The sequence below is a fragment of the Giraffa tippelskirchi genome, chromosome 4, assembly GCF_054371585.1.
Source record: "Giraffa tippelskirchi isolate mGirTip1 chromosome 4, T2T-mGirTip1v1.2.pri, whole genome shotgun sequence".
In the NCBI taxonomy this organism is placed as follows: domain Eukaryota; kingdom Metazoa; phylum Chordata; class Mammalia; order Artiodactyla; family Giraffidae; genus Giraffa; species Giraffa tippelskirchi.
Genome location: NC_137278.1, coordinates 127,476,864 through 127,502,194, shown reverse-complemented (window position 1 = coordinate 127,502,194; position 25,331 = coordinate 127,476,864). Strand labels below are relative to the sequence as shown.

General features: G+C 42.8%; 2 long non-coding RNA genes across 3 annotated transcripts in view; one reads left to right on the top strand and one right to left on the bottom strand.

Annotated features, from left to right (window-relative positions):
- Nucleotides 1-18,507, top strand: part of LOC145503654 (uncharacterized) — a 26,646-nt gene extending 8,139 nt beyond the window's left edge. Inside the window, exons 5-6 of one of the 2 annotated variants that reach the window (XR_014051625.1) lie at nt 4,643-4,833; nt 18,338-18,507. This is a non-coding gene — a long non-coding RNA (uncharacterized LOC145503654). Of the gene's footprint in view, nt 1-4,642; nt 4,834-5,340; nt 5,758-18,337 lie in introns of those variants that run through there. The other variant, XR_014051624.1, reaches the window with a different exon arrangement.
- Nucleotides 7,234-25,331, bottom strand: LOC145503655 (uncharacterized). Its single transcript, XR_014051626.1, has 3 exons — nt 24,889-25,331; nt 18,821-18,885; nt 7,234-7,351 (listed from the first exon to the last, which is right to left on the bottom strand). It is a non-coding gene; the product is annotated as an uncharacterized LOC145503655 (long non-coding RNA).

The window sequence follows — 25,331 nt, the reverse complement described above, 5'->3', positions numbered from 1 at the left end:
TCTTGCGCTCTGAACGCAGGCTCAGTAGTTGTGGTACATGGGCTTGGTTGCTTTGCGGCATGTGGGATCTTCCCAGAGCGGGGATCAAACCCATGTCCCCTGCATTGGCAGGCGGATTCCTATCCACTGTACCTCAAGGGCAGTCCCGGAACACTCTTTACAGCCCCCCAGGGGTGGGGATGGTTCCTTTAGTCCCCTCCTTTCAGATTCCTGCTGTCTAGAGTCAACCTCCTTCTATCTTAAATCTCCTTTGCTTGATGTAAGATTAACAGGGTATTAGGAGCCTGAATGGGTTGGACAGTGCCTGCAGCTAGGCAAGGCAGAATACTTAAGATTTTCCTAGCCCCAAGATCCTCCTGCTTCAGCCAAAGTGGCAGAGACAGAGTGTGGAGAAAAACATGGCCACACATCTTTACTGTTATACCATTCCTCATCCATGCTGCTCACGCACCCCCAAAAGGCTGTCTTGTTGTCACCTCTGGTCAATTCACCCCACCCTCACCCCAGTGTGTGTGCACACCACCGTCAGCATCAGGGCAAGCCACAGCCGTGTTGCCAAACACCCTACTGGGTTATGCAACCAGCTTCCCGAGTAGGGCGGGGTGGGTAGAGGTGAAACCAGGGGAGGGCCACAGGTCCCAGAGGGAGCTGGCTGCCTGGCCTGCTTGCCTTTTGGGCTGACCGCAGTGGCCCCAGGGGGCGGGGGCAGGCCTGGCCCTTTTATCAGTGCCCTGCAGGATTGCACCCGCCACCCCCTGGCTTCCTCTCTCAACAGACGGAAAGGGGAGGCAGCCACAGGGTGCAAGGGAGGGCTGGGCGTTATCCTAGGCTGCAGAGCCTGGCGGTTACCCCGGATGGCTGGGGGAGGTGTTGGAGGGGGTCTGGGACCAGGGAATAGTGAGGCCCCTCTTACTCAAGTAAGGAAAGGGAGATATAAACTGATGCCCAGATGGTGGAGCCAGATGTCCTAAGCCATCCACTGGTTTTTCCTTGTGTTCCAGTTTGGATGAGGATAGGATTAAAAAAAAAGGTCTCTGAAGAGGTTCCTTTCCATATATAAGAGTTCTAAGAGGATTGACTCAGGAGTCAGGACACTGAGCCCCACAATCAGGTCTAAAGAGCTTGTGGCTCTCAAGGGTCCAGAGAGTTGGGGAGGACTGAGGTTCCCAGTCCTGGCATCTGTGGGTTATTCCTGGGTAGCAGAGCCCCACACCTAACCAAAGACACATGAAGGCTGATAGATGAGTCCAGAATAGTTCAGCGTAACCCCTGGAGCTTAATTCTAAATCTAGAGAGGGAAGGAGGTTGCGTGGTGTTCAGTTCAGTTCAGTCACTCAGTCGTGTCTGACTCTTTGCAACCCCATGGACTGCAGCATGCCAGGCTTCCCTGTCCATCACCAACTCCCAGAGCCTAGTCAAACTCATGTCCATCAAGTCGGTGATGCCATCCAACCATCTCACCCTCTGTTCGTCCATTTCTGCTCCCGCTTTCAATCTTTCCCAGCATCAGGGTCTTTTCAAACGAGTCAGTTCTTTGCATCAGTTGGCCAAAGGATTAGAGTTTCAGCTTCAGCATCAGTCCTTCCAATGATCACCCAGGACTGATCTCCTTTAGGATGGACTGGTTGGATCTCCTTGCAGTCCAAGGGACTCTCAAGAGTCTTCTCCAACAGCACAGTTCAAAAGCATCAATTCTTCGGCGCTCAGCTTTCTTTATAGTCCAACTCTCACATACATACATGGCTACTGGAAAAACCATAGCTTTGACTAGATGGACTTTTGTTGGCAAAGTAATGTCTCTGCTTTTTAATACGCTGTCTAGGTTGGTCAAAGCTTTTCTTCGAAGAGGCAAGCATCTTTTAATTTCATGGCTGCAGTCACCATCTACAGTGATTTTGGAGCCCAAGAAAATAAAGTCTGTCACTGTTTCCATTGTTTCCCCATCTATTTGCCATGAAGTGATGAAACAGGATGCCATGATCTTAGTTTTCTGAATGTTGAGTTATAAGTCAGCTTTTTCACTCTCTTCTTTCACCTTCATCAAGAGGCTCTTTAATTCCTCTTTGCTTTCTGCCATTAGGGTGGTGTCATCTGCATATCTGAGGTTATTGATATTTCTCTCAGCAATCTTGATTCCAGCTTGTGCTTCATCCAGCCTGGCATTTCACATGATGTATAGCATCACTGACTCGATGGACATGGGTTTGGGTAAACTCCGGGAGTTGGTGATGGACAGGGAGGCCTGGCGTGCTGCGATTCATGGTGTCACAAAGAGTCGGACACGACTGAGCGACTGAACTGAACTGAATTGAACTCTGCAGAAGTTAAATAAGCAAGGTGACAGTATACAGCCTTGACGTACTCCTTTCCCGATTTGGAACCAGTCTGCTGTTCCATGTCCAGTTCTAACTGTTGCTTCTTGACCTGCATACAGATTTCTCAGGAGGTAGGTCAGGCAGTCTGGTATTCCCATCTCTTTAAGAATTTTCCACAGTTTGTTGTGATCCACAAAGTCAAAGGCTTTGGTGTAGTCAAAAAAGCAGAAATAGATGTTTTTCTGGAATTCTCTTGGTTTTCCGATGATCCAACAGATACTGGCAATTTGATCTCTGGTTCTTCTGCCTTTTCTAAATCCAGCCTGAACATCTGGAAGTTCACGGTTCACATACTGTTGAAGCCTGGCTTGGAGAATTTTGAGCATTACTTTGCTAGTGTGTGAGATGAGTACAACTGTGTGGTAGTTTGAACATTCTTTGGCATTGCCTTTCTTGAGATTGGAATGAAAACTGACCTTTTCCAGCCCTGTGGCCACTGCTGAGTTTTCTAAATTTGCTGACATATTGAGTGCAGCACTTTCACAGCATCATCTTTTAGGATTTGAAATAGCTCAAGTGGAATTTCATCACTTCCACTAGCTTTGTTTGTAATGATGCTTCCTAAGGCTCACTTGACTTCACATTCCAGGATGCCTGGCTCTAGGTGAGTGATCACACTGTCGTGGTTATCTGGGTCATAAAGATCTTCTTTGTATAGTTCTTTTGTGTATTCTTGCCACCTCTTCTTAATATCTTCTGCTTCTGTTATGTCCACACCATTTCTGTCCTTTTTTGTGCCAATCTTTGCATGAAATGTTCTCTTGGTATCTCTAATTTTCTTGAAGAGATCTCTAGTCTTTCCCATTCTATTATTTTCCTCTATTTCTTTGCATTGACCACTGAGGAAGGCTTTCTTATCTCTCTTTGCTATTCTTTGAAACTGCATTCAAACTGGTATATCTTTCCTTTTCTCCTTTGCCTTTAGCTTCTCCTCTTTTCTCAGCTATTTGTAAGGCCTCCTCAGACAACCATTTTGCCTTTCTTTTTCTTGGGGATGGTCTTGATCACTGCCTCTTGTACAATGTCACAAACCTTCATCCATAGTTCTTCAGGCACTCTTGTCTATCAGACCTAATCCCTTGAATCTATTTGTCACTTCTACTGTATAATTGTAAGGGATTTGATTTAGGTCATACCTGAATGGTCTAGTGGTTTTCCCTACTTTCTTCAATTTAAGTCTGAATTTGGCAATAAGGAGTTCATGATCTGAGCCACAGTCAATCCCAATCTTGTTTTTGCTGACTGTATAGAGCTTCTCCATCTTTGGCTGCAAAGAATATAATCAATCTGATTTCAGTGTTGGCCATCTGGTGATGTCCATGTGTAGAGTCTTCTCTTGTGTTGTTGGAAGAGGGTGTTTGCTATGCCCAGTGCATTCTCTTTGCAAAACTCTATTAGCCTTTGACCTTTGCACCTTTGTGTGGTGTAGAGTAAGTAGAATGTTGTTGTTCAAATCTTGAATCTTAAGACCTGGACTTGAGTACCTGCATTCACTGGTTACATGACTTTGGGCAACTCAACCTTCCTGAGCCTTGTTTCTTTACAAGGGAAAATGGAGATAAGGATGATAATACCTATTCAGTGGAGTTTTGGGGAAGATAAAAGGAGATCAATAAGTGAGGCTGGGGAATGACAGGCTAGGCTAAGTAGCTTCAGTTGTGTCTGACTCTGTGCGACCTTATGGACAATAGCTCACCAGGCTCCTCTGTCTGTGGGATTCTGCAGGCAAGAATACTGGGCTGAGTTGCCATGTCCTCCTTCAGGGAATCTTCCCAACTCAGGAATCGAACCCACATCTCTTGTGTCTCCTGCATTAGCAGGTGTGTTCTTCAGAAGCTTAGAAACCTGGAAACCAGAGTGCCTCAGAGGCTTGGGAATTGAGAAGAGTCTACTTATCTGGAAGTCAGACTCTGGTGGAGAGATACCTGGAACAGAACTGAAGCCAGTAGGCAGTCTGGTTCTGGGAGAGAACCAGGACTAGAATGCAGCAGTGTTTGGGGGGCTGGGTGGTAGACTTTCAGGAACTAGCTCTGGAGCCATGGCTTTCCCACCCCAGCACTATTGGGCAGGGCCAGTTTTAGCCACACAATGGGCATAGTGCCAGCCTTATGTGCTTCGGTCACCTTCCAGGAACCCCAGAACCCTCCCCCTCACCCAACCCTGTTGCAATCCTCTGCAGTGGGCGGAGCTTCCTGGGAAGTCCCACCCTCTGCTCCTCAGAGGATGGAAGGCTTGAGGCCTGACTATTCATTTCCTCCTTTAAACAGGCATCCTGCTCATTCCAGCCTCCTATCTCTGCTCCTCCTGCTCCCTTGCACCAGAATGCTCTCCTTGGACCTTTCTACCAACCGGATGCAGTACAGAGTGGAAGAGAGATCTGGGTTTGAGTCTCAGCTCACATTTAGAAGTTCAGACTTGGGCAAATTATATAACCTCCTTGAGCCTTGGTTTCCCCTTGGTAAGTGGGGAGAACTGAGCTTCTTGTAAGGGATATAAGAAAATGTACATACAGTGCTTATACAGAAAGACTTTAATGTTGGATCCCTTCCTCTGATCCTGGAGAAAGAAATGGCAATCCACTCCAGTATTCTTGCCTGGAAAATCCCATGGACGGAGGAGCCTGGGAGGCTACAGTCCATGGGGTCGCAAAGAGTCAGACACGACTGAGTGACTTCACTTTCACTTTCCTCTGATCCACTGTCCAAGACTCAGCTTTGTTCAAGTTCTCTCTCCACGCCACTTTCTTGGGCTACTTTAACCCTTACCCATATTTTTCTTGTCTATCTCCTTTTGCAATTATTTTATGTACCAGAGAATTAATAATCTCATATAAATGTTTTCCAGTTGAACCATATCGTTCTGTAATAGTGATAATATAAACTATATTAGGGGGCTTCCCAGGTGGTGCTGGTGGTAACCCACCCGCCAATTCAGAAGACACAAGAGACGTGGGTTTGATCCCTAGGTCAGGAAGATCCCCTGGAGGAATGCCTGGCAACCCACTTCAATATTCTGTCTGGAGAATCCCATGGACAGAGGAGCCTGGTGAGCTACAATCCATAGAGTCACAAAGGGACTAATGCAACTTAGCACGCATGCATGAAAACTGTATTATACAAAACCTGTCTCAAGCATCATAGTATAATGGTTAAGAAGACAAGTTTTAGAGTCAGAAATGCCTTCATTCAAACCTTGGGTCTGACAGTCACTTTGAGATCTCAAACAAATTCTTTAATCTCTCTGAGTCTAATTTTACCCATCTGTAATTTGGGGCTAATTACAATACTTATCTTACATATTACTGCAAAAAGTTAACAACTGGTTATGTATGTTTAATTTAGTGATTCAATGCCTGGGATGTAATAAAGACAATTAAATAGCACATATATGGTACCTCTATTATTATAAAATAAATATTAAATATATTAAATTAAATTATTGTTAACTAATAGGTAAACTTCTTGTGAGGGATTGCATTTTGTGGTTTTGTTTTTTTTAAAACCATACGCCACAGCATGTGAAATCCACCAAGGATTGAACCTGTGCCCCCTGTACTGGAAAGCAGAGTCTTAGCCACTGGACTGCCAAGGAAGTCCCATGTTTTGTCTTTTTTATATATATCTCAAGGTGTCTATTTCTGAGTACAGCATCCTGTCACCCACTCAACAAATATTGATAGAGTATTTAACAGATTGCTAAATTTGAAGGATACCAAGATAACTGAAGAGTGAGCCTTGCCTTTGGGCAGACACGTGTATAAATAGATAAATGGTGATGTGAAGTCAGAATGGCTAAGTTACATTTCAGGGGGAACAAAGGAAAAGGAGCAGCTAACTTTCCCAGGAAAGGCCTCAGAGAGGGGGTAACCTTTCAACTAGTCTTGAGAAACAGAAGAATATGAATTTTCTAGGGAGAAAAATGGGGGACAGCATCCTGGGAAGAAGAAACATTATGTGTAAATACACAGTGGTGGGGGGAAAGTCTATAAAGTTTTGATCAGTTACAGAGTCTAGGAGTCCGAGGGTATTTTTACGGAGATCTGGGTGGAGGGGAAGTTTCCCGAACTTTCCTGGGAAAGTAGGGTAGGTCGTGGTGACCAAGCTCAGGGCCCCCTCCCTGCCAGGAGTCTAGCTGCCTATCGAAGTTCTCGGATAGTCCTCTCCCTCCAAAGACCCTGGGGCAGGTTTGGCTGACCTCCCCTGGGAGCGCTGAGGGTTTTTCCTGAATTGCTTCCAGGCTCTCGGAGTGACTATTCCGGCCAGAACGGACAAGAAGGGGGCGTCCCGGGATTCTCTTCTGTGTCGTCCCTTTGAGTCCCCATATCTTTTGTATGGTGATGGAGAACCAGGATGAACATTGTCTAATTTGCTCAGTGTCTGGTGCTTTGTGCTCAGTCGCTCAGTCATGTCTGACTCTTCGCAACCCCATGGACTATAGCCCGCCCGGCTCCTCTGTCCATGGGATTTTCCAGGCTAGAATACTGGAGTGGGTTGCCATTTCCTCCTCCAGGGGATCTTCCTGACCCAGGGATCAAACCCAAGTCTCCTGTGTCTCCTGCATTGGCAGGTGGGTTCTTGACCACTTCGCTGCTTGGGAAGCCCCAGTGTCTCTGGATCACTTCCCAAATTCTCTCGTGTTGAAATCGCTTCCCATGAAGGCTGTCTCCACACCAGGGCCTTCCACTTTCCCTGGTTATTGTCTGTGTTCTTTCTGGTTGCAGCTAAAACCATGCTCGTAGGCTGATGTCTGCAGTCTCTGGCCTTTTTTTTCCCTCAAAGAGATTACTTGCCAGAGAATGAGATATCCACAAGGAGGAAGGTAGAGGGCTCGTGGGCCCCATCATCCCCCAACTATTAGCTTCCCTTTTTGAGAACGGAGAGAGAAGGTGAGACAGAGACCCATCTGATTGGTGCAGAGCCAGCATCTCAGTCGTCCAGACAGGAAATGAAAAGAAGACTTCATCTCTTTTCTCTTTCCTGTGTTAGGAGAGGTGGAAAGAAGAAATAAGGGAAAACCAAGGGTTAGAAAAGAAGATAGAGCTGGAGCAATTCAATGCAGACAAAATCCTCTGAAATTGAAAGTACTTATTCCCTGGTGGTCCAGTGGTTAGGACTCGGCACTTTCACTTGCAGGGCCTAGGTCTGAACTGAGATCCTTCAAGCTCCACAGAGCAGCCAAAAAAAAAGAGGAAAGAATCATCCTCTGTTTACCATCTGCCTTTCCTTCTCATACCCTAACACTCCTCCTCCCATCCTAATACTCTCCTGCCTCAAGGACCGATAAACCATTAGTACTATCTTTTAATTTTAACTTTATTTATTTAAAAAAGAAAAAAATTTTTTTGGCTATGCCATGAGGCACATGGGGGATCTTAGTTCCCCAATCAGAGATCAAACCTGCACTGACTGCATTGAAAGTGTGGAGTCTTAACCTCTGGACCACCAGGGAGGTACCTCAATTTTATTTCTAAAATAATCCGTCCACTCCCTTCATATCCAGAACTATAAACTTGCAGACACTGTAAACTTCCTTGCCCCTCTCAATCTCCACTGAACTTTCCTGCAAAACAAAACATTTTTGGTTAAATCCAATGATTCAGCTTCTTCACATCTATACCTGGGCAGCTAAATATGGATGGAAGAGGGACTTACCGGGTCCCTCCCAATGCTGGGGGGCCAGGGTTCGTTCGGGTCCTGGTTGGGGAACTAGATCCCACATACGACAACTAAAGATCCTGCATATCACCATGAAGATCAAAGACCCCTTATGCTGCAACTAAGACTCAGCACAGCCAAATAAATAATACATATTTTAAAATATATATATATTGATGGAGGAAATTCCAGAATCTTGTTAAGTAGTATATTTCAAATTTATGCCCTTAAAACTCAACTAATTCAAATTTATGCCTCCAAAATTCAACTAGTTGCCAACTAATTCTATATTTACCTGGTAAATTCCTCTTTTGTTTTTTCTTTTTTTGTGTGTGTGGTAAATTCTCTTTTCTACTCTGCTCTATTCAATAACTATTTCAAGCTTTCTCTCTTCTAAAATCTCTAACACCATCTCCACTTTTGACCTTGCCTATATTTCATTGATAAAATAGATATAATCTGATGAGACTGCCCTATTTTTCCAATACGAAATTCTCCAGCTTACTTGCATCTACATGCTTGACCTTCTACATCATTAAAATGAAAGAAGTATCCCTGTTCCTAAGTAAGGCCATCCCCTCTCAATTCTCTGAAAAGATGAGAAAATTAGATTCCTCTGGGTGCATAGCTAAATTCAATCTGCTGCATAGCAAAGTGCAGCCAACTGCATGGATTCTGTCCTGAGAAGACTGATAAAATAATTCAGAGGCAGGGCTGAATCACAAGGTCATAGTCTTAAGAATTCATCCAGGTAGAACTCCCCACCCATTCTCTTGGATGAAAGCAGCAGCTATATAACCCTAAGAAGCTTCATCTTTGTGGTCTTACGTTTCATCATAGCTGTATATTGGGGAGATACTTCCTATACGTCGGAGACAAAGCTAGACTGTTATTAGGTCAGAAAGATGCTACCTTCTTCTGTTGTCTCCTTAAGACCTGCTTCACTGAGCATCCAAGACTTGAGTGACATGTCCTCACCAGTCATCCTGTGGAGGGCATGTGCCCACATATCTAGCCAACAGCTGGAGCTGCCAACACTGCTCTCTGTGATTACCACTGTTTGTACTGTTTCCCATTCTGCAGTGGCTGCAATAGAAGCAGTCTATGATTGCTTTAGCATGCCAGTCAGAATGGCTGCTATCCAAAGGTCTACAAGCAATAAATGCTGGAGAGGGTGTGGGGAAAAGGGAATCCTATTACACTGTTGGTGGGAATGTAAACTAGTACAGCCACTATGGAGAACAGTGTGGAGATTGCTCAAAAAACTGGAAATAGAACTGCCACATGACCCAGCAATCCCACTGCTGGGCATACACACCAAGGAAACCAGAATTGAAAGAGATACGTGTACCCCAATGTCCATCGCAGCACTGTTTATAATAGCCAGGACATGGAAGCAGCCTAGATGTCCATCAGCAGACGAATGGATAAGAAAGCTGTGGTACATATACACAATGAAATATTACTCAGCCATTAAAAAGAATACATTTGAATCAGTTCTAATGAGGTGGATGAAACTGGAGCCTATTATACAGAGTGAAGTAAGCCAGAAAGAAAAACACCAATACAGTATACTAATGCATATATATGGAATTTAGAAAGATGGTAACGATAACCCTGTATGCGAGACAGCAAAAGAGACACAGATGTATAGAACAGTCTTTTGGACTCTATGGGAGAGGGCGAGGGCGGGATGATATGGGAGAATGACATTGAAGCATGTAAATTATCATATGTGAAACCAATCGCCAGTCCAGGTTCGATGCATGATACAGGGTGCTCGGGGCTGGTGCACTGGGATGACCCAGAAGGATGGGATGGGGAGGGAGGTAGGAGGGGGCTTCTAGATGGGGAACACATGTACACCAATGGCGGATTCATGTCAATGTATGGCAAAACCAATACAATATTGTAAATTTAAAAAGTAAATTAATTAATTAATTTAAAAAATAGAGGCAGAGCAAGCCCTGGGCTTGGAGTTAAAGTGCTCAGCGAATAGAATTACATTCATTTTCTTTGTGTGTGTGTGTGTGTGTGTGTGTGTGTGTGTGTGTGTGTGGGAGAGAGAGAGAGAGAGAGTGTGTGTGTTTGGCCTCGAGAGACTTGTGAGATCTTAGTTCCCTAACAGGGATTGAACCCAGGCCACAGCAGTGAAAGTGCTAACCACTGGACAACCAGGGAATTCCCGTATTTATTTTTAAATTTTTTTCTTTATTTATTTTTAAGAATATAGTTCCCTGTGCTATACAGTAGGTCCTTGTCAGTTATCTGTTTTATTAATATGTATAGTAATGTGTACATGCTAATTCCAAACTCCTAATTTATCCCTTCCCCCACCTCCTTTTCCCTTTGATAACCATAAGTTTGTTTTCTATGTCTGTGGGTCTATTTCTGTTTTGTACATAAGTTCATTTGTCTCATTTTTTTAGATTCCACATATAAGTGGTATCATAACTGATACTATCTTTCTCTGTCTGATTTACTTCACTTAATATGATAATCTCTCATCCATGTTGCTGCATATGGCATTATTTCATTCTTTTTGTGGTTGAGTAATATTCCACTGGATTTATATACCACATCTTCTTTATCCATTTATCTGTCAATAAACATTTAGGTTGCTCCCATGTCTTGACTTTTGTATTGTAAACAGTCCTGTGATGAGCACTGGGGTGTAGTATCTTTTTGAATTATAGTTTTCTTTGGATTTTTGCCCAGGAGTGGGATTGCAGAAATAAATGTGGTAACTAACTCAATTTTCAGTTTTTTAAGGAACCTCCATACTGTTCTCCATAGCAGATATACCAATTTATATTCCCACCAAGAATGTAGGAGGGTTCCCTTTTCTCCAAACCCTCTCCCACATTGATTATCTGTAGACTTTTTGATGATGGTCACTCTGACTGGTGTGAAGTGATACCTCATGGTAGTTTTGATTTGCATTTCTCTAGTAATTAGCAATGCTGAGCATCTTTTCATGTACCAAACAGAGAATCTTCTTTCCTAAACATCACTGGAGAAATATTTACAACTTTTTGTTGTTGTTGAGAAGGAGAATTCTGTGCAGACTATCTCCTCCCATGAAGACAAAGTACAATTCAAATGATTGGGTTTCAGCTTCAGTCAGTCTAGGTGAACTGTGTGTGGTCTTAGGCAGTACCAATCACTTTTCTGAGTCTCTGGTTCCATTCTAGAATGGAAAATCACTGCAAAAAAACCCTCTCAATATTTCTGAGTACATGAAATACAGTTCCTTCCACTCTTAGGTTGATCCTAGAGTGACAAGAGATAGAAACATTGTTGACTTTTTCATTTAAGATGATCCAAACCTCAGCTTGCATGCCCAGAAGTTGATTTTGGTCAATTAATTCATGTTGGGAGAGCCCACTCACGCTGACTAAACTTAATAGAGCATAATATATAAGCCATACAGTTGATTTACATTGTTCATTGTTGTTCGGTTGCTGAGTCATGTCTCACTCTTTGTAACTCCATGAACTGCAGCACACCAGGCTTCCCTGTCCTTCACCATCTCCTGGAGTTTCCTCAAACTCATGTCCATTAAGTCAATGATGCCATCCAACCATCTCATCCTCTGTTGTTGCCATCTCCTCCTGCCTTCAATCTTTCCCAGCATCAGGGTCTTTTTCAATGAGCTGCCTCTTTGCATCAGGTGGCCAAAGTATTGGAACTTCAGCTTCAGCATCAGTCCTTCCAATGAATATTCGGGGTTGATTTCCTTAGAATTGACTGGCTTGATCTCCTTGCAGTCCAAAGGACTCTCAAGAGTCTTCTCCAGCACCACAATTCAAAAGCATCAGTTCTTTAGCACTTAGCCTTCTGTATGGCCCAACTCTAATATCCATCCATGACTACTGGAAAAACCATAGCTTTGACTGTATGGGCCTTTGTCAGCAAAGTGATCTTTCTGCTTTTTAATCGCTATCTAGGTTTGCCATAGCTTTTCTTCTAAGGAGCAATCTTTTAATTTCATGGCTTTTTAATTTCAGTCACCGTCCACAGTGATTTTGGAGCCCAAGAAAATAAAATCTGTCACTGTTTCCACTTTTTCCTCATCTGTTTGCCATTCAGAAAACTAAAATCATGGCATCCAGTCCTTCATGGCAAATAGATGGGGAAACAATGGAAACAGTGACAGACTTTATTTTGGGGGGCTCTAAAATCACTGCAGATGGTGACTGCAGCCATGAAATTAAAAGACACTCGCTCCTTCAAAGAAAAGCTATGACCAACCAAGACAGCATATTAAAAAGCAGAGACATTACTTTGCCAACAAAAGTCCGTCTAGTCAAAGCTATGGTTTTTCCAGTAGCCATGTATGGATGACAGAATTGGATTATAAAGAAAGCTGAGCACCCAACAATTGATACTTTTGAACCGTGGTGCTGGAGAAGACTCTTGAGAGTCCCTTGGAATGCAAGGAGATCCAACCAGTCCATCCTAATGGAAATCAGTCCTGATTATTCATTGGAAGGACTGATGCTGAAGCTGAAACTCCAATCCTTTGGCCACCTGATGAGAAGAGTTGACTCATTTGAAAAGACCCTGATGCTGGGAAAGATTGAAGGCAGGTGGAGAAGGGGATGACAGAGGATGAGATGGTTGGATGGCATCACCGACTTGATGGACATGAGTTTGAGTAGCCTCTGGGAGCTGGTGCTCCAGAGCCTGGTGTGCTGCGGTCCATGGGGTTGCAAAGAGTTGGACACGACTGAGTGACTGAACTGAACTGAACTGATGGGATCAGATGCCATGATCTTAGTTATCTGAATGTTGAGTTTTAAGCCAACTTTTTCACTCTCTTCTTTCACCCTCATCAAGAGGCTCTTTAGTTCCTCTTCACTTTCTGCCACTAGAGTGGTATCATCTGCGTATCTGAAGTTGTTGATATTTCTCCCAGCAATCTTCATTCCAGCTTGTGAGTCATCCAGCCCAGCATTTTGCATGATGTATTCTGCATATAAGTTAAATAAGCAGGGTGACAATATATAGCCTTGACATACTCCTTTCCCGATTTTGAATCAGTCCATTGTTCCATGTCCGGTTCTAATTGTTGCTTCTTGTCTTGTATACAGGTTTCTCAGGAGACAGGTAAGGTGGTCTGGTATACCTTTCTCTTGAAGAATTTTCCACAGTTTGTTGTGATACACACAGTTAAAGGCTTTAGCGTAGTCAATGAAGCCAAAGTAGATGTTTTTCTGGGATTCCCTTGCTTTTTCTATGATCCAATGGATGTTGGCAGTTTAATCTCTGGTTCCTCTGCCTTTTCTAACTCCATCTGGAAGTTCTTGGTTCACGTACTGTTTAAGCCTAGCTTAGAGGATTTTGAGCATTCTCTTGCTAGCGTGTAAAATGAGTGCAGTTGTACAGTAGTTTGAATATTCTTTGGCATTGCCTTTCTTTGGGATTGGAATGAAAACTTTACATAGATTTACATAGTTTGACATAGAACTTACAGTAGCCTAGGCAATTCTATTGACTGATGAAAACAGTTGACAATTTTGGAAGTCAAATGTTATAATTAGAAGTTATTTAGTGAACAAGTGATTCAAATTAGCTGGATAATTTTGATGGCTAATAGAATTGCATCCCTCACCTTTGTAAAAACATGATATTTACTTGGCCAAACAGGGAATGTTCCTCCCTAAATATCACAGGAGAAATAGTGACAACTTTTTTTTATTTGGTTGGAGAGAGGGGCTTCTCTGCAGACTATCTACTGTTTCTAGGAAGACAAGGTGCAATTCAATTGATTGGGTTTCAGCTCCAGCCAAGTTAATATAATTGATTCTGTTTCTGTTCACTTCAGCCATTTTATTATAACTGATTGGGTTAGAGTTTGATTGTGTTAGGGCTTCAGCCATTTTACTTTAAGTGATTAGGCTGCTAGAGCATTAGATATATTGATAGAATTATGCTTTCCTGAAACTACACCAGGTTATTTGCTACTTCTAAAAAGGCTAATCACATCCATTACACTTTGACTTTTCCTTATTTCATTTGTGGTACACAATCTTTTGAGTGCATTATCCTACTGTTACTATTTTGCAGGTTTACTACAGCCTGAAGAAATGCAATGTCTTCCTAGTTGCTCCTTCTGCCTTTCTTTTCTCCTCCAGTCTTTCCTGTACACACAGTTGTCAAATTAATCATCCTAAAATCTGTTTCAAACATCCTACAAAACAGGAGAAAACACTTGCAACTCATATATCTGATAAGGGTCTAGTATCTGGACTATATAAAGAACTCTTAGAACTCACCAACAAAAAGACAAACAATCCAATTAAAAAATGGGTAAATGTCTTAAATCAGTTCAGTTCAGTCACTCAGCCGTGTCTGACTCTTTGAGACCCCATGGACTGCAGCACTCAGGGCCTCCCTGTCCATCACCAACTCCCGGAGTCTACCCAAACTCATGTCCATTGAGTCAGTGATGCCATCCAATCATCTCATCCTCTGCCTCTGTCATCCCTTTCTCTGCCTGCCTTCAATCTTTCCCAGCATCAGGGTCTTTTCCAATGAGTCAACTCTTCACATGAGGTGGCCAAAGTATTAGATTTTCAGCTTCAACATCAGTCCTTCCAATGAACACCCAGGACTGATCTCCTTTAGGATGGAGTGGTTAGATCTCCTTGCAGTCCAAGGGACTCTCAAGAGTCTTCTCCAGCACCACAGTTCAAAAACATCAATTCTTGGGCACTCAGCTTTTTGTATAGTACAACTCTCACATCAATACATGACTACTGGAAAAGCCATAACCTTGACTAGGTGGACCTTTGTTGGCAAAGTAATGTCTCTGCTTTTTAATATGCTGTCTAGGTTGATCATAACTTTCCTTCCAAGGAGTAAGAGTCTTTTAATTTCATGGCTGCAGTTACCATCTGCAGTGATTTTGGAGTCCCCAAAAATAAAGTCAGCCACTGTTTCCACTGTTTCCCCATCTATTTGCCATGAAATGATGGTACCAGATGCCATGATCTTAGTTTTCTGAATGTTGAGCTTTAAGCCAACTTTTTCACTCTGCTTTTTCACTTCCATCAAGAGGCTCTTTAGTTCTTCACTTTCTGCCATAAGAGTGGTGTCATCTGCATATCTGAGGTTATTGATATTTCTGCAGGCAATCTTGATTCCAGCTTGTGCTTCTTCTAGCCCAGCGTTTCTCATCATGTATTCTGCATAGAAGTTAAATAAGCAAGGTGACAATATACAGCCTTGACACACTCCTTTTCCTGTTCAGAACCAGTCTGTTGTTCCATGTCCAGTTCTAACTGTTGCTTCTTGACATGCATACAGAATTCTCAGGAGGCAGGTCTGGTATTCCCATCTCTTTAAGAATTTTCCACAGTTTATTGTGATCCACACAGTCAAAGGCGTTGGCATAGTCAATAAAGAAGAAATAGATGTTTTTCTGGAACTCTCTTGGTCTTTCAATGATCCAACAGATATTGGCAATTTGATCTCTGGTTCCTCTGCCTTTTCTAAAACCAGCTTGGACATCTGGAAGTTCACAGTTCACGTACTGTTGAAGCCTGGCTTGGAGAATTTTGAGCATTACTTTGCTAGTGTGTGAGATGAGTACAACTGTGTGGTAGTTTGAGCATTCTTTGGCATTGCCCTTCTTTGGAATTAAAATGAAAACTGATCTTTTCCAGTCCCATGGCCACTGCTGAGTTTTCCAGATTTGCTGGCATATTGAGTGCAGCACTTTCACAGCATCATCTTTTAAGATTTGAAATAGCTCAAGTGGAATTTCATCACCTCCACTAGCTTTGTTTGTAGTGATGCTTCCTAAGGCCCACTTGACTTCACATTCCAGGATGTCTGGCTCTAGGTGAGTGATCACACCATTGTGATTATCTGGCTCATGAATATCTTTTTTGTACAGTTCTTCTGTGTATTCTTGCCACCTCTTCTTAATATCCTCTGCTTCTGTTAGGTCCATACCATTTCTGTCCTTTATTTCATGCCCATCTTTGCATGAAATGTTCCCTTGGTATCCCTAATTTTCTTGAAGAAATCTCTAGTCTTTTCCATTGTATTATTTTCCTCTATTTCTTTGCAATGATCACTGAGGAAGGCTTTCTTATCTCTCCTTGCTATTCTTTGGAACTCTGCATTCAAATGGGTATATCCTTCCTTTTCTCCTTTCCTTTTCACTTCTCTTCTTTTCACAGCTATTTGTAAGGCCTCCTCAGACAGCCATTTTGCTTTTTTCTGCATACCTTTTCCTTGGGTATGGTCTTGATCCCTGTCTCCTGTACAATGGCACAAACCTCCGTCCATAGTTCATCAGGCACTCTGTCTATAAGATCTAGTCCCTTAAATCTATTTCTCACTTCCACTGTATAATCATAAGAGATTTGATTTAGGTCATACCTGAATGGTCTGGTGGTTTTCCCCACTTTCTTCAATTTAAGTCTGAATTTGGCAATAAGGAGTTCATGATCTGAGCCACAGTCAATCCCAATCTTGTTTTTGCTGACTGTATAGAGCTTCTCCATATTTGGCTGCAAAGAATATAATCAATCTGATTTCAGTGTTGGCCATCTGGTGATGTCCATGTGGAGAGTCTTCTCTTGTGTTGTTGGAAGAGGGTGTTTGCTATGACCAGTGCATTCTCTTGGCAAAACTCTCTTAGCCTTTGCCTTGCTTCATTCTGTACTCCAAGGCCAAATTTGCCTATTACTCCAGGTGTTTCTTGACTTCCTACTTTTGTATTCCAGTCCCCTATAATGAAAAGGACATCTTTTTGGGGTGTTAGTTCTAAAAGGTCTTATATTTCTTCATAGAAACATTCAACTTCAGCTTCTTCAGCGTTACTGGTCGGGGTATAGACTTGGATTACCACAATATTGAATGGTTTGCCTTGGAAACGAACAGAGATCATTCTGTCGTTTTTGAGATTGCATCCATATACTGCATTTTGGACTCTTTTGTTGACTATGATGACTACTCCATTTCTTCTAAGGGATTCCTGCCCACAGTAGTAGATATAGTGGTCATCTGAGTTAAATTCACCCATTCCAGTCCATTTTAGTTCACTGATTCCTAGAATGTTGATGGTCACTCTTGCCATCTCCTGTTTGACCACTTCCAATGTGCCTTGACTCATGGACCTAACATTCCAGGTTCCTATGCAGTATTGCTCTTTAGCATCGGACCTTGCTTCTATCACCAGTCACATCCACAACTGGGTGTTGTTTTTGCTTTGGCTACGTCCCTTCATTCTTCCTGGAGTAACTTATCCACTGATCTCCAGCAGTGTATTGGGCACCTACTGACCTGGGGAGTTCATTTTTCAGTGTTCTATCTTTTTGCCTTTTCATACTGTTCATGGGGTTCTCAAGGTAAAAATACTGAAGTGGTTTGCCATTCCCTTCTCCAGTGGACCACATTTTGTCAGAACTCTCCACCATGACCCGACCGTCTTGGGTGGCCCTACACAGCATGGCTTAGTTTCATTGAGTTAGAGGAGGCTGTGGTCCATATGATCAGATTGGCTAGTTTTCTGTGATTGTGGTTTCAGTCTGCCTGCCCCGTGATGCCCCCTCTCAGTGCCTACGGTCTTACTGGAGTTTCTCTTACCTTGGACGTGGGGTATCTCTTCACGGCTGCTCCAGCAATGCGCAGCCACTGTTCCTTACCTTGGACGTGGGGTACATTTCTATAAAATTATCCAAATGGCCAATAAGCACATGAAATGATGCTCAAAGCCTTAGTCACTAGGAAAATGCAAATCAAAATCACAATGAAACACCACTTCATGGACTTCCCTGGCACTCCAGTGGTTAAGATTTCACTCTTCCACTTCAAGAGGTATAGGTTCACTCCCTGGTGAGGGAACTAAGATCCCACAAGACTCACAGTGTACCCCCCACTCAAATGGCTATTAAAAAGTGAGGGTACTTCTCCTAAATGTAAGTGGTACTACTCCAAATTATGCAACATAGTGGGATTGTCTCCAGCCTCTTTTTCAGTTTTAATTTTCTCTATGACACTTATCACTACCTAACCTCCTATATAGTTTACTTATTTCTTTGATTATTGTCTGCCCCTGCTCCCCAACCTAAATGCAGGTTTCATGAGGGCAGGAATGCTTGTTTGTTTTGTGTCCCAGAATGAATGACTGGTCCGTGGATGGCATTCAATAAATCTTTGCTGAATGAGTGAATAAATAGAAAGAAACATTTACAAACATAGTTATTCATGATTAGAGTCTTACTTTTTTAGTGAATAAAATGGAATCATACCACAGAAATTCCTCTGCACTTTTTTTTCTTTTGGCAGTACTGAACAAGCATGTGGGATCCGTGACCAGAAATGGAATTTGAGTCCCCTGTAGAGGAAGCTCAGAGTCTTAACCACTGGCCCACCATGGAAGTCCCCCTCTACAACTTATGTTTGTCCTTTAACATGCCATTGGCATTTCTCTAGGTAAATGCAACAGCTCAAACATACTTTTTTATGAACTGCATATTATTCCACAGTCCGGGTATACAATAATTTGTTCAGCTATTCCCCTATTGACAGATAATAATTTTTTCACCATTATAAACAATTTAGCAATAAGCCTTCTTATGTATGTATCATTGTGTGCTGGAAGTGTTTTTAATTCTCTAGGAAAGGATGTGTCCAAGCTTAATTTTACAGGATATTGCCATAATACTTCCCAAAGAGCATAACAGTCCCAACTCCCACAATCATCTGGTCCCACTACATCAGCTACCTAGGTTTGCATTCAAGGTGTTTCACAATCTGGCCACAAAGTACCTTTCCAGTTTCATCTCCGACCTCTTATTTCTTCATTAGAATCTTCTGTCCCATGAAATCAACCCCTAAAAGATTTACACAACCATGAAGACATTATATTAGTGAAATAAACCACATACAAGGACAAATGTTATATGATTTCATTTATATAAGATACTAGAATAGTCAAATTCACAGAGACAGGAAGTAGAACAGTGGCTACCAAAGGCTGGGGAGGGAGAATGGTAGAGAATGAAGAATCATTGTTTATGGCTAAGGAATTTCAGTTTGTGATAATATTCTGGAGATGGAGAGTGGTGATGGTTGTGTAACAGTATGAATATACTTAATGCCACTGAACTTGAACTATTTAAAAATGGGTTAAAATGGAAAATTTTACATTATGAATAAAAATAAACTATTTTCATGTGTTTTACAATTTAAAAAATAATTTATTTATTTGGCTTCACTGGGTCTTAGCTGCTGCACTCAGGCTTCGTTGCTCCACAGCACATGAGATCTTACTTCCCCAGCCAGGGATCGAACCCATATCCCCTGCATTGGAAGGTGGATTCTTAACCACTGGACCACCAAAAAAGTCCCCTATTTAAAAATTTAAAAATTCAAAAAATGAAAAAAAATTTCTTACACATCTTAGCCTCTATCCCTTTATTCACACTAAACCCTACTTATCACTCCATCAATGCATAAATGAATCAAGTCCTAACTCAACAGCTCCTTTTCTCCTGAACTCTCACCTGAAAACCTCATCCCCAAGTCCTGATCACCTCACTGAAACTCTCCTGAACACCTCAGCCCCAAATCCCCAGAGATCACTTCCTTCTCAATATCTGTGCTCCTTCAGTTCAGTTCAGTAGCTCAGTCGTGTCCAACTCTTTGCAACCCCATGGACTGCAGCACGCCAGGCCTCCCTGTCCATCACCAACTCCTGGAGCCTACTCAGACTTATGTCCATCGAGTTGGTGATGCCATCCAACCATCTCATCCTCTGTCATCCCCTTCTCCTCCTGCCTTCAATCTTTCCCAGCATCAGGATCTTTTCAAATGAGTCAGTTCTTCACATCAGGTGGCCAAAGGATTGGAGTTTGAGCTTCAACATCATTCCTTCCAATGAATATTCTGGACTGATTTCCTTTAGGATGGACTGGTTGGATCTCCTTGCAGTCTAAGGGACTCTCAAGAGTCTTCTCCAGCACCACAGTTTCAAAGCATCAATTCTTGGGCGCTCAGCTTTCTTTATTGTCCAACTCTCACATCCATACATGACTACTAGAAAAACCATAGCCTTGACTAGACGGACCTTTGTTGGCAAAGTAATGTCTCTGCTTTTTAATATGCTGTCTAGGTTGATCATAATTTTCCTTCCAAGGAGTAAGAGTCTTTTAATTTCATGGCTGCAGTCACCATCTGCAGTGATTTTGGAGCCCCCCAAAATAAAGTCAGCCACTGTTTCCACTGTTTTCCCATCTATTTCCCATGAAGTGATGGGACCAGATGCCATGATCTTAGTTTTTTGAATGTTGAGCTTTAAGCCAACCTTTTCACTCTGCCTTTTCACTTTCATCAAGAGGCTCTTTAGTTTTTCTTCAATTTCTGCCATAAGAGTGGTGTCATCTGCATATCTGAGGTTATTGATATTTCTCCTAGCAATCTTGATTCCAGCTTGTGCTTCATCCAGCAGCATTTAATCCTAAACTCCCCTTTGACATTGCTCGTTCAACTTTATATTTTGCATTTTCACAAATATTCATTCTATTTGGTAAACACTGAATATTTACCATTTGAAGACTAGATGCTAAGGAAGCAAAATGAATGGCACAAACCACTGCCTCAGATGGCAAGTCTGGTGAATTAGATTGATGTATTACAACATGGGGGCTTCCCTGGTGGCACAAACGGTAAAGAATCTGCCTGCAGTGCCAAAGACCGAGGTTCAACCCCTAGGTCGGGACAATCCCCTGAAGAAGGGAATGTCAACCCACTCCAGCATTCTTGACTGGAGAATTCCGTGGACAAAGGGCCCTGGCAGGCTACAGTCCATGGGTCGCAAAGAGTTGGACTCACTGAGCGACTAACACAAACACACACACACACACACACACACACACACAGGCATGCATTACAACATGACTATGACCAGAGTCAAGGATGGCGGCAAGGAGAAAGTGTCCAACTCCATCTAGGGATATCATGCAAGGTTATGTGGTGAGAGGATGTTGATTTTGCCCTTTAAAAACATAAAATAGCTCACTTCTCTCCTTTTAAAATAGCACCCACACATTTTAGGACACCTAGAAAATATGGAAACTTTTCTTTTTTCGACCACACCACTCGACTTAGGGGATCTTAGTTCTCTGACCAGGGATAGCACCCTGGCTCCTTGCAGTTAATTTGGCTGTGCCGGGTCTTAGCTGCGGCATGTAAACTCTTAGGTGCTGCATGTGGGATTTAGTTCCCTGACCAGGGATAGAATTCGGGGCCCCTGCATTAGGAGCCCAGAGTCTTAACCACTAGAATGCCACTGATGTCTCTGGAAAACACAGAAACATTGAAAAAAGTCCTAGCACTTCAAAACAGCCACTGGTTACATTTTGGCATATTTACTTCCAGTCATTTCCTCCACATATTTTAAATAAACTGTTTATAACAAAATATACACGATTTTATATGTGTATATACAGAGAGAGTGGGGGCGGGCAACATGCATTTTCCATTTGATTAGTTGGTAAAGGTTTTCCAGGTGAAGAGGAGAGGAAGCAGGAACAGCAATGACCAGAAAGTTCTATGACCATAGAACTTTAATGCTATGTCGGACCCTAAATAGCTCTGGTCTGAGCCTCCCCATTTTCCAAAGTGGCAGGTATAGTCCAGAGATGATACAAGGACTTTATTAAGACAAAGTCACTGACAAGCACTAATGACTGGAATCCAGCCAGGTGTCTTCCCTCCACAGCACAGTTATTTAAGAGGCTGGAAAGCTAAGAATCAGCCATTTTCTGCAACAATGTTTAACTGTTAAAATTTGTCAGTTACTCCACAAAGAAAGAGGAGCCAGCCGCCTCCCACAAACCAACCACATCACATATTTTTCCTTGTGGTCCCTAGAGAACATCTGGCACTGGTATAGGCTACTTTAGGTAGGACTAGGATACAAGAAAGGCTGTATCACAGGTCAGAGGAGTGGATCGTGGGTAAGAACATGGTTTTAGAACCAGACCCCCTGTGCTCAAATGTACTGTTGTTGTTTAGTCACTCATTTGTGTCCATCTCTTTGCAATCCCATGGACTGGATGTCCCAGGCAAGAATTCTGGAGTAGGTTGCCATTTCCTCCTCCAGGGGATCTTCCTGACCTAGGGATTGAACCTGTTACTCCTGCATTGCAGGCAGATTCTGTAACACTGAGTCATCAGGGAAGCCCCTGATCAAATGTATGGCTACCAATTAATAGCTGTATGGCCTTAAGTAAATTATTTAACTGTTCTGACCTCCACTTTTCTCATCTGTAAAATGGGAGTAGTAAACATCTACTTTATAAGTTTTTAAAAAATATATTAAATAACATAGTTAAAGATGTAGATGTGCCTGGCACAAAGTAACTCGTCAGTAAATGTTAGTAATATCATTAAACTGCCAAGCCAAAGACTATCTTGTGATTCCAGGCACAATGCTAAATGTTTGAATGACTCCACATGGGAACAGATAAAGGCTAAACCTTTTCTTCTCCCAGATTTGGAACTTGTCACCTGTGACATTACCAGAAAAACATACAGCTTCCTTCATAGCATATGTTAGCTCTGTAGTTTGTTTTGTATTGCTCTATACTTTTCTCTTCAGTTCAGGTTCAGTTGCTCAGTCATGTCTGACTCTTTGTGACCCCATGAGTTGCAGCACGCCAGGCCTCCTTGTCCATCTCCAACTCCCGGAATCTACCCAAACCCATGTCCATCGAGTCAGTGATGCCATCCAACCATCTCATGCTCTGTCGTCCCCTTCTCCTCCTGCCCCCAATCCTACCCAGCATTAGGGTCTTTTCCAATGAGTCAACTCTTCCCATGAGGTGGCCAAAGTATTGGAGTTTCAGCTTCAACATCAGTCCTTCCAGTGAACACCCAGGATTGATCTCCTTTAGGATGGATTGATTTGATCTGCTTGCAGTCCAAGGGACTCTCAAGAGTCTTCTCCAACATCATAGTTCAAAAGCATCAATTCTTCGGCACTCAGCTTTCTTCACCGTCCAACTCTCACATCCATACATGACCACTGGAAAAACAATAGCCTTGACTAGACGGATTTTTGTTGGCAAAGTAATGTCTCTGCTTTTAAATATGCTATCTAGGTTGGCCATAACCTTCCTTCCAAGGAGTAAGCGTCTTTTAATTTCATGGCTGCAATCACCATCAGCAGTGATTTTGGAGCCCAAAAAAATAAAGTCTGACACTGTTTCCACTGTTTCCCTATCTATTTCCCATGACGTGATGGGACCAGATGCCACGATCTTAGTTTTCTGAACATTGAGCTTTAAGCCAACTTTTTCACTCTCCTCTTTCACTTTCATCAAGAGGCTCTTTAGTTCTTCTTCGCTTTCTGCCATAAGGGTGGTGTCATCTGCGTATCTGAGGTTATTGATATTTCTCCAGGCAATCTTGATTCCAGCTTGTGTTTCTTCCAGCCCAGCGTTTCTCATCATGTACTCTGCATATAAATTAAATAAGCAGGGTGACAATATACAGCCTTGATGTACTCCTTTTCCTATTTGGAACCAGTCTCTTGTTCCATGTCCAGTTCTAACTGTTGCTTTCTGACGTGCATACAGGTTTCTCAAGAGACAGGTCAGATGGTCTGGTATTCCCATCTCTTTCAGAATTTTCCACAGTTTATTGTGATCCACACAGTCAAAGGCTTTGGCATAGTCAATAAAGCAGAAATAGATGTTTTTCTGGAACTCTCTTGCTTTTTCGATGATCCAGCGGATATTGGCAATTTGATCTCTGGTTCCTCTGCCTTTTCTAAAACCAGCTTGAACATCTGGAAATTCACGGTTCACGTATTGCTGAAGTCTAGCTTGGAGAATTTTGAGCATTACTTTACTAGCATGTGAGATGAGTGCAATTGTGCAGTAGTTTGAGCATTCTTTGGCATTGCCTTTCTTTGGGATTGAAATGAAAACTGACCTTTTCCAGTCCTGTGGCCACTGCTGAGTTTTCCAGATTTGCTGGCATATCGAGTGCAGCACTTTCACAGCATCATCTTTCAGGATTTGAAATAGCTCAGCTGGAATTCCATCACCTCCACTAGCTTTATTCGTAGTGATGCTTTCTAAGGCCCACTTGACTTCACATTCCAGGATGTCTGGCTCTAGGTGAGTGATCACACCATCGTGATTATCTGGGTCGTGAAGATCTTTTTTGTACGTTTCTCTTAGGCACCCTGATTCTGCTCTGAAATTATCAGAAAAACTCCTGGGTTTGGATACTCTTTTTGGAGAGTTCCTAAAGACATAACTGTTAGAGATGGAATTAAAAAAAAAACCAACACACCCACAAAAACCTCTGAGGGACAATATAAGGCTCTAAGGGCTTCCCTGATGGCTCAGATGGTAAAGAATTCGCCTGCAATGCAGGAAACCCAGGCTCCATCCCTGGGTTGGGAAGATTCCTCAGAGAAGCGAATGGCTACTCACTCTAGTATTGTTGCCTGGAGAATTCCATGGACAAAGGAGCCTGGTGGGCTACAGTTCATGGGGTTGCAAAGAGTTGGACTCAACTAGCGACTAACACACATATAAGGCAATAAAGGTGTCCTTGACCTAAGAAGCGTCAGGGACCAAGAAATTGAAGGGTGAGGAAAGCTAAACCTCATCAAAATCCCTCCCTATTGTGAAATCTCTGCATTCAGTAAACTTCTCTTTTCTCATTTTGCAACGTCTTGTCCCTACTGGAAAACCGCATACCCTGTTCCCTATATCGTTCCTTATCCTGGACCCTTTATCTCTGTGTCCCTCAGTCTCCAAAGCTCTCAAATCCCGTTTCACGGCGCGCCAAAGAAAATCTGCTTTTAGAAAACTCACTAGCTTCTTGTCCTTCCCTGGATGAAGCAGTCTGGGACTCCACCTAGGGTAGATTGTTACTGTTAGCAATCAACCTCTAGCGGCCTTCGTTTATCTAAGTAACACGCTGGTCATCTTGTGGCTTTACTTTATGACTGTACAGACTTTGTGTATGCTGAAGTGATCTGAGAGAATCTGAAGGAAGAGCTAGTAGTGTTTGCCAAAGCAACCGTGGACATCGGGGACCCAGTGGAGGCTCCAGAACGAAGATTCCGGTAGGATTACATCAAGACCTGCCGGTGTTAAGGGCTAAAGAGACACAGCGCCCCCTAAAGGGAGTGCGAATTAAAGTTACCAAATCCGGCCGACGATATCACGTGCCCTCCGCCCGGCCAATTGAAAATTAATAATCGCTTCCTCTGTTTCCCATGGAAACAACCCCGCCCCTCTGACCTTCCCGCTCC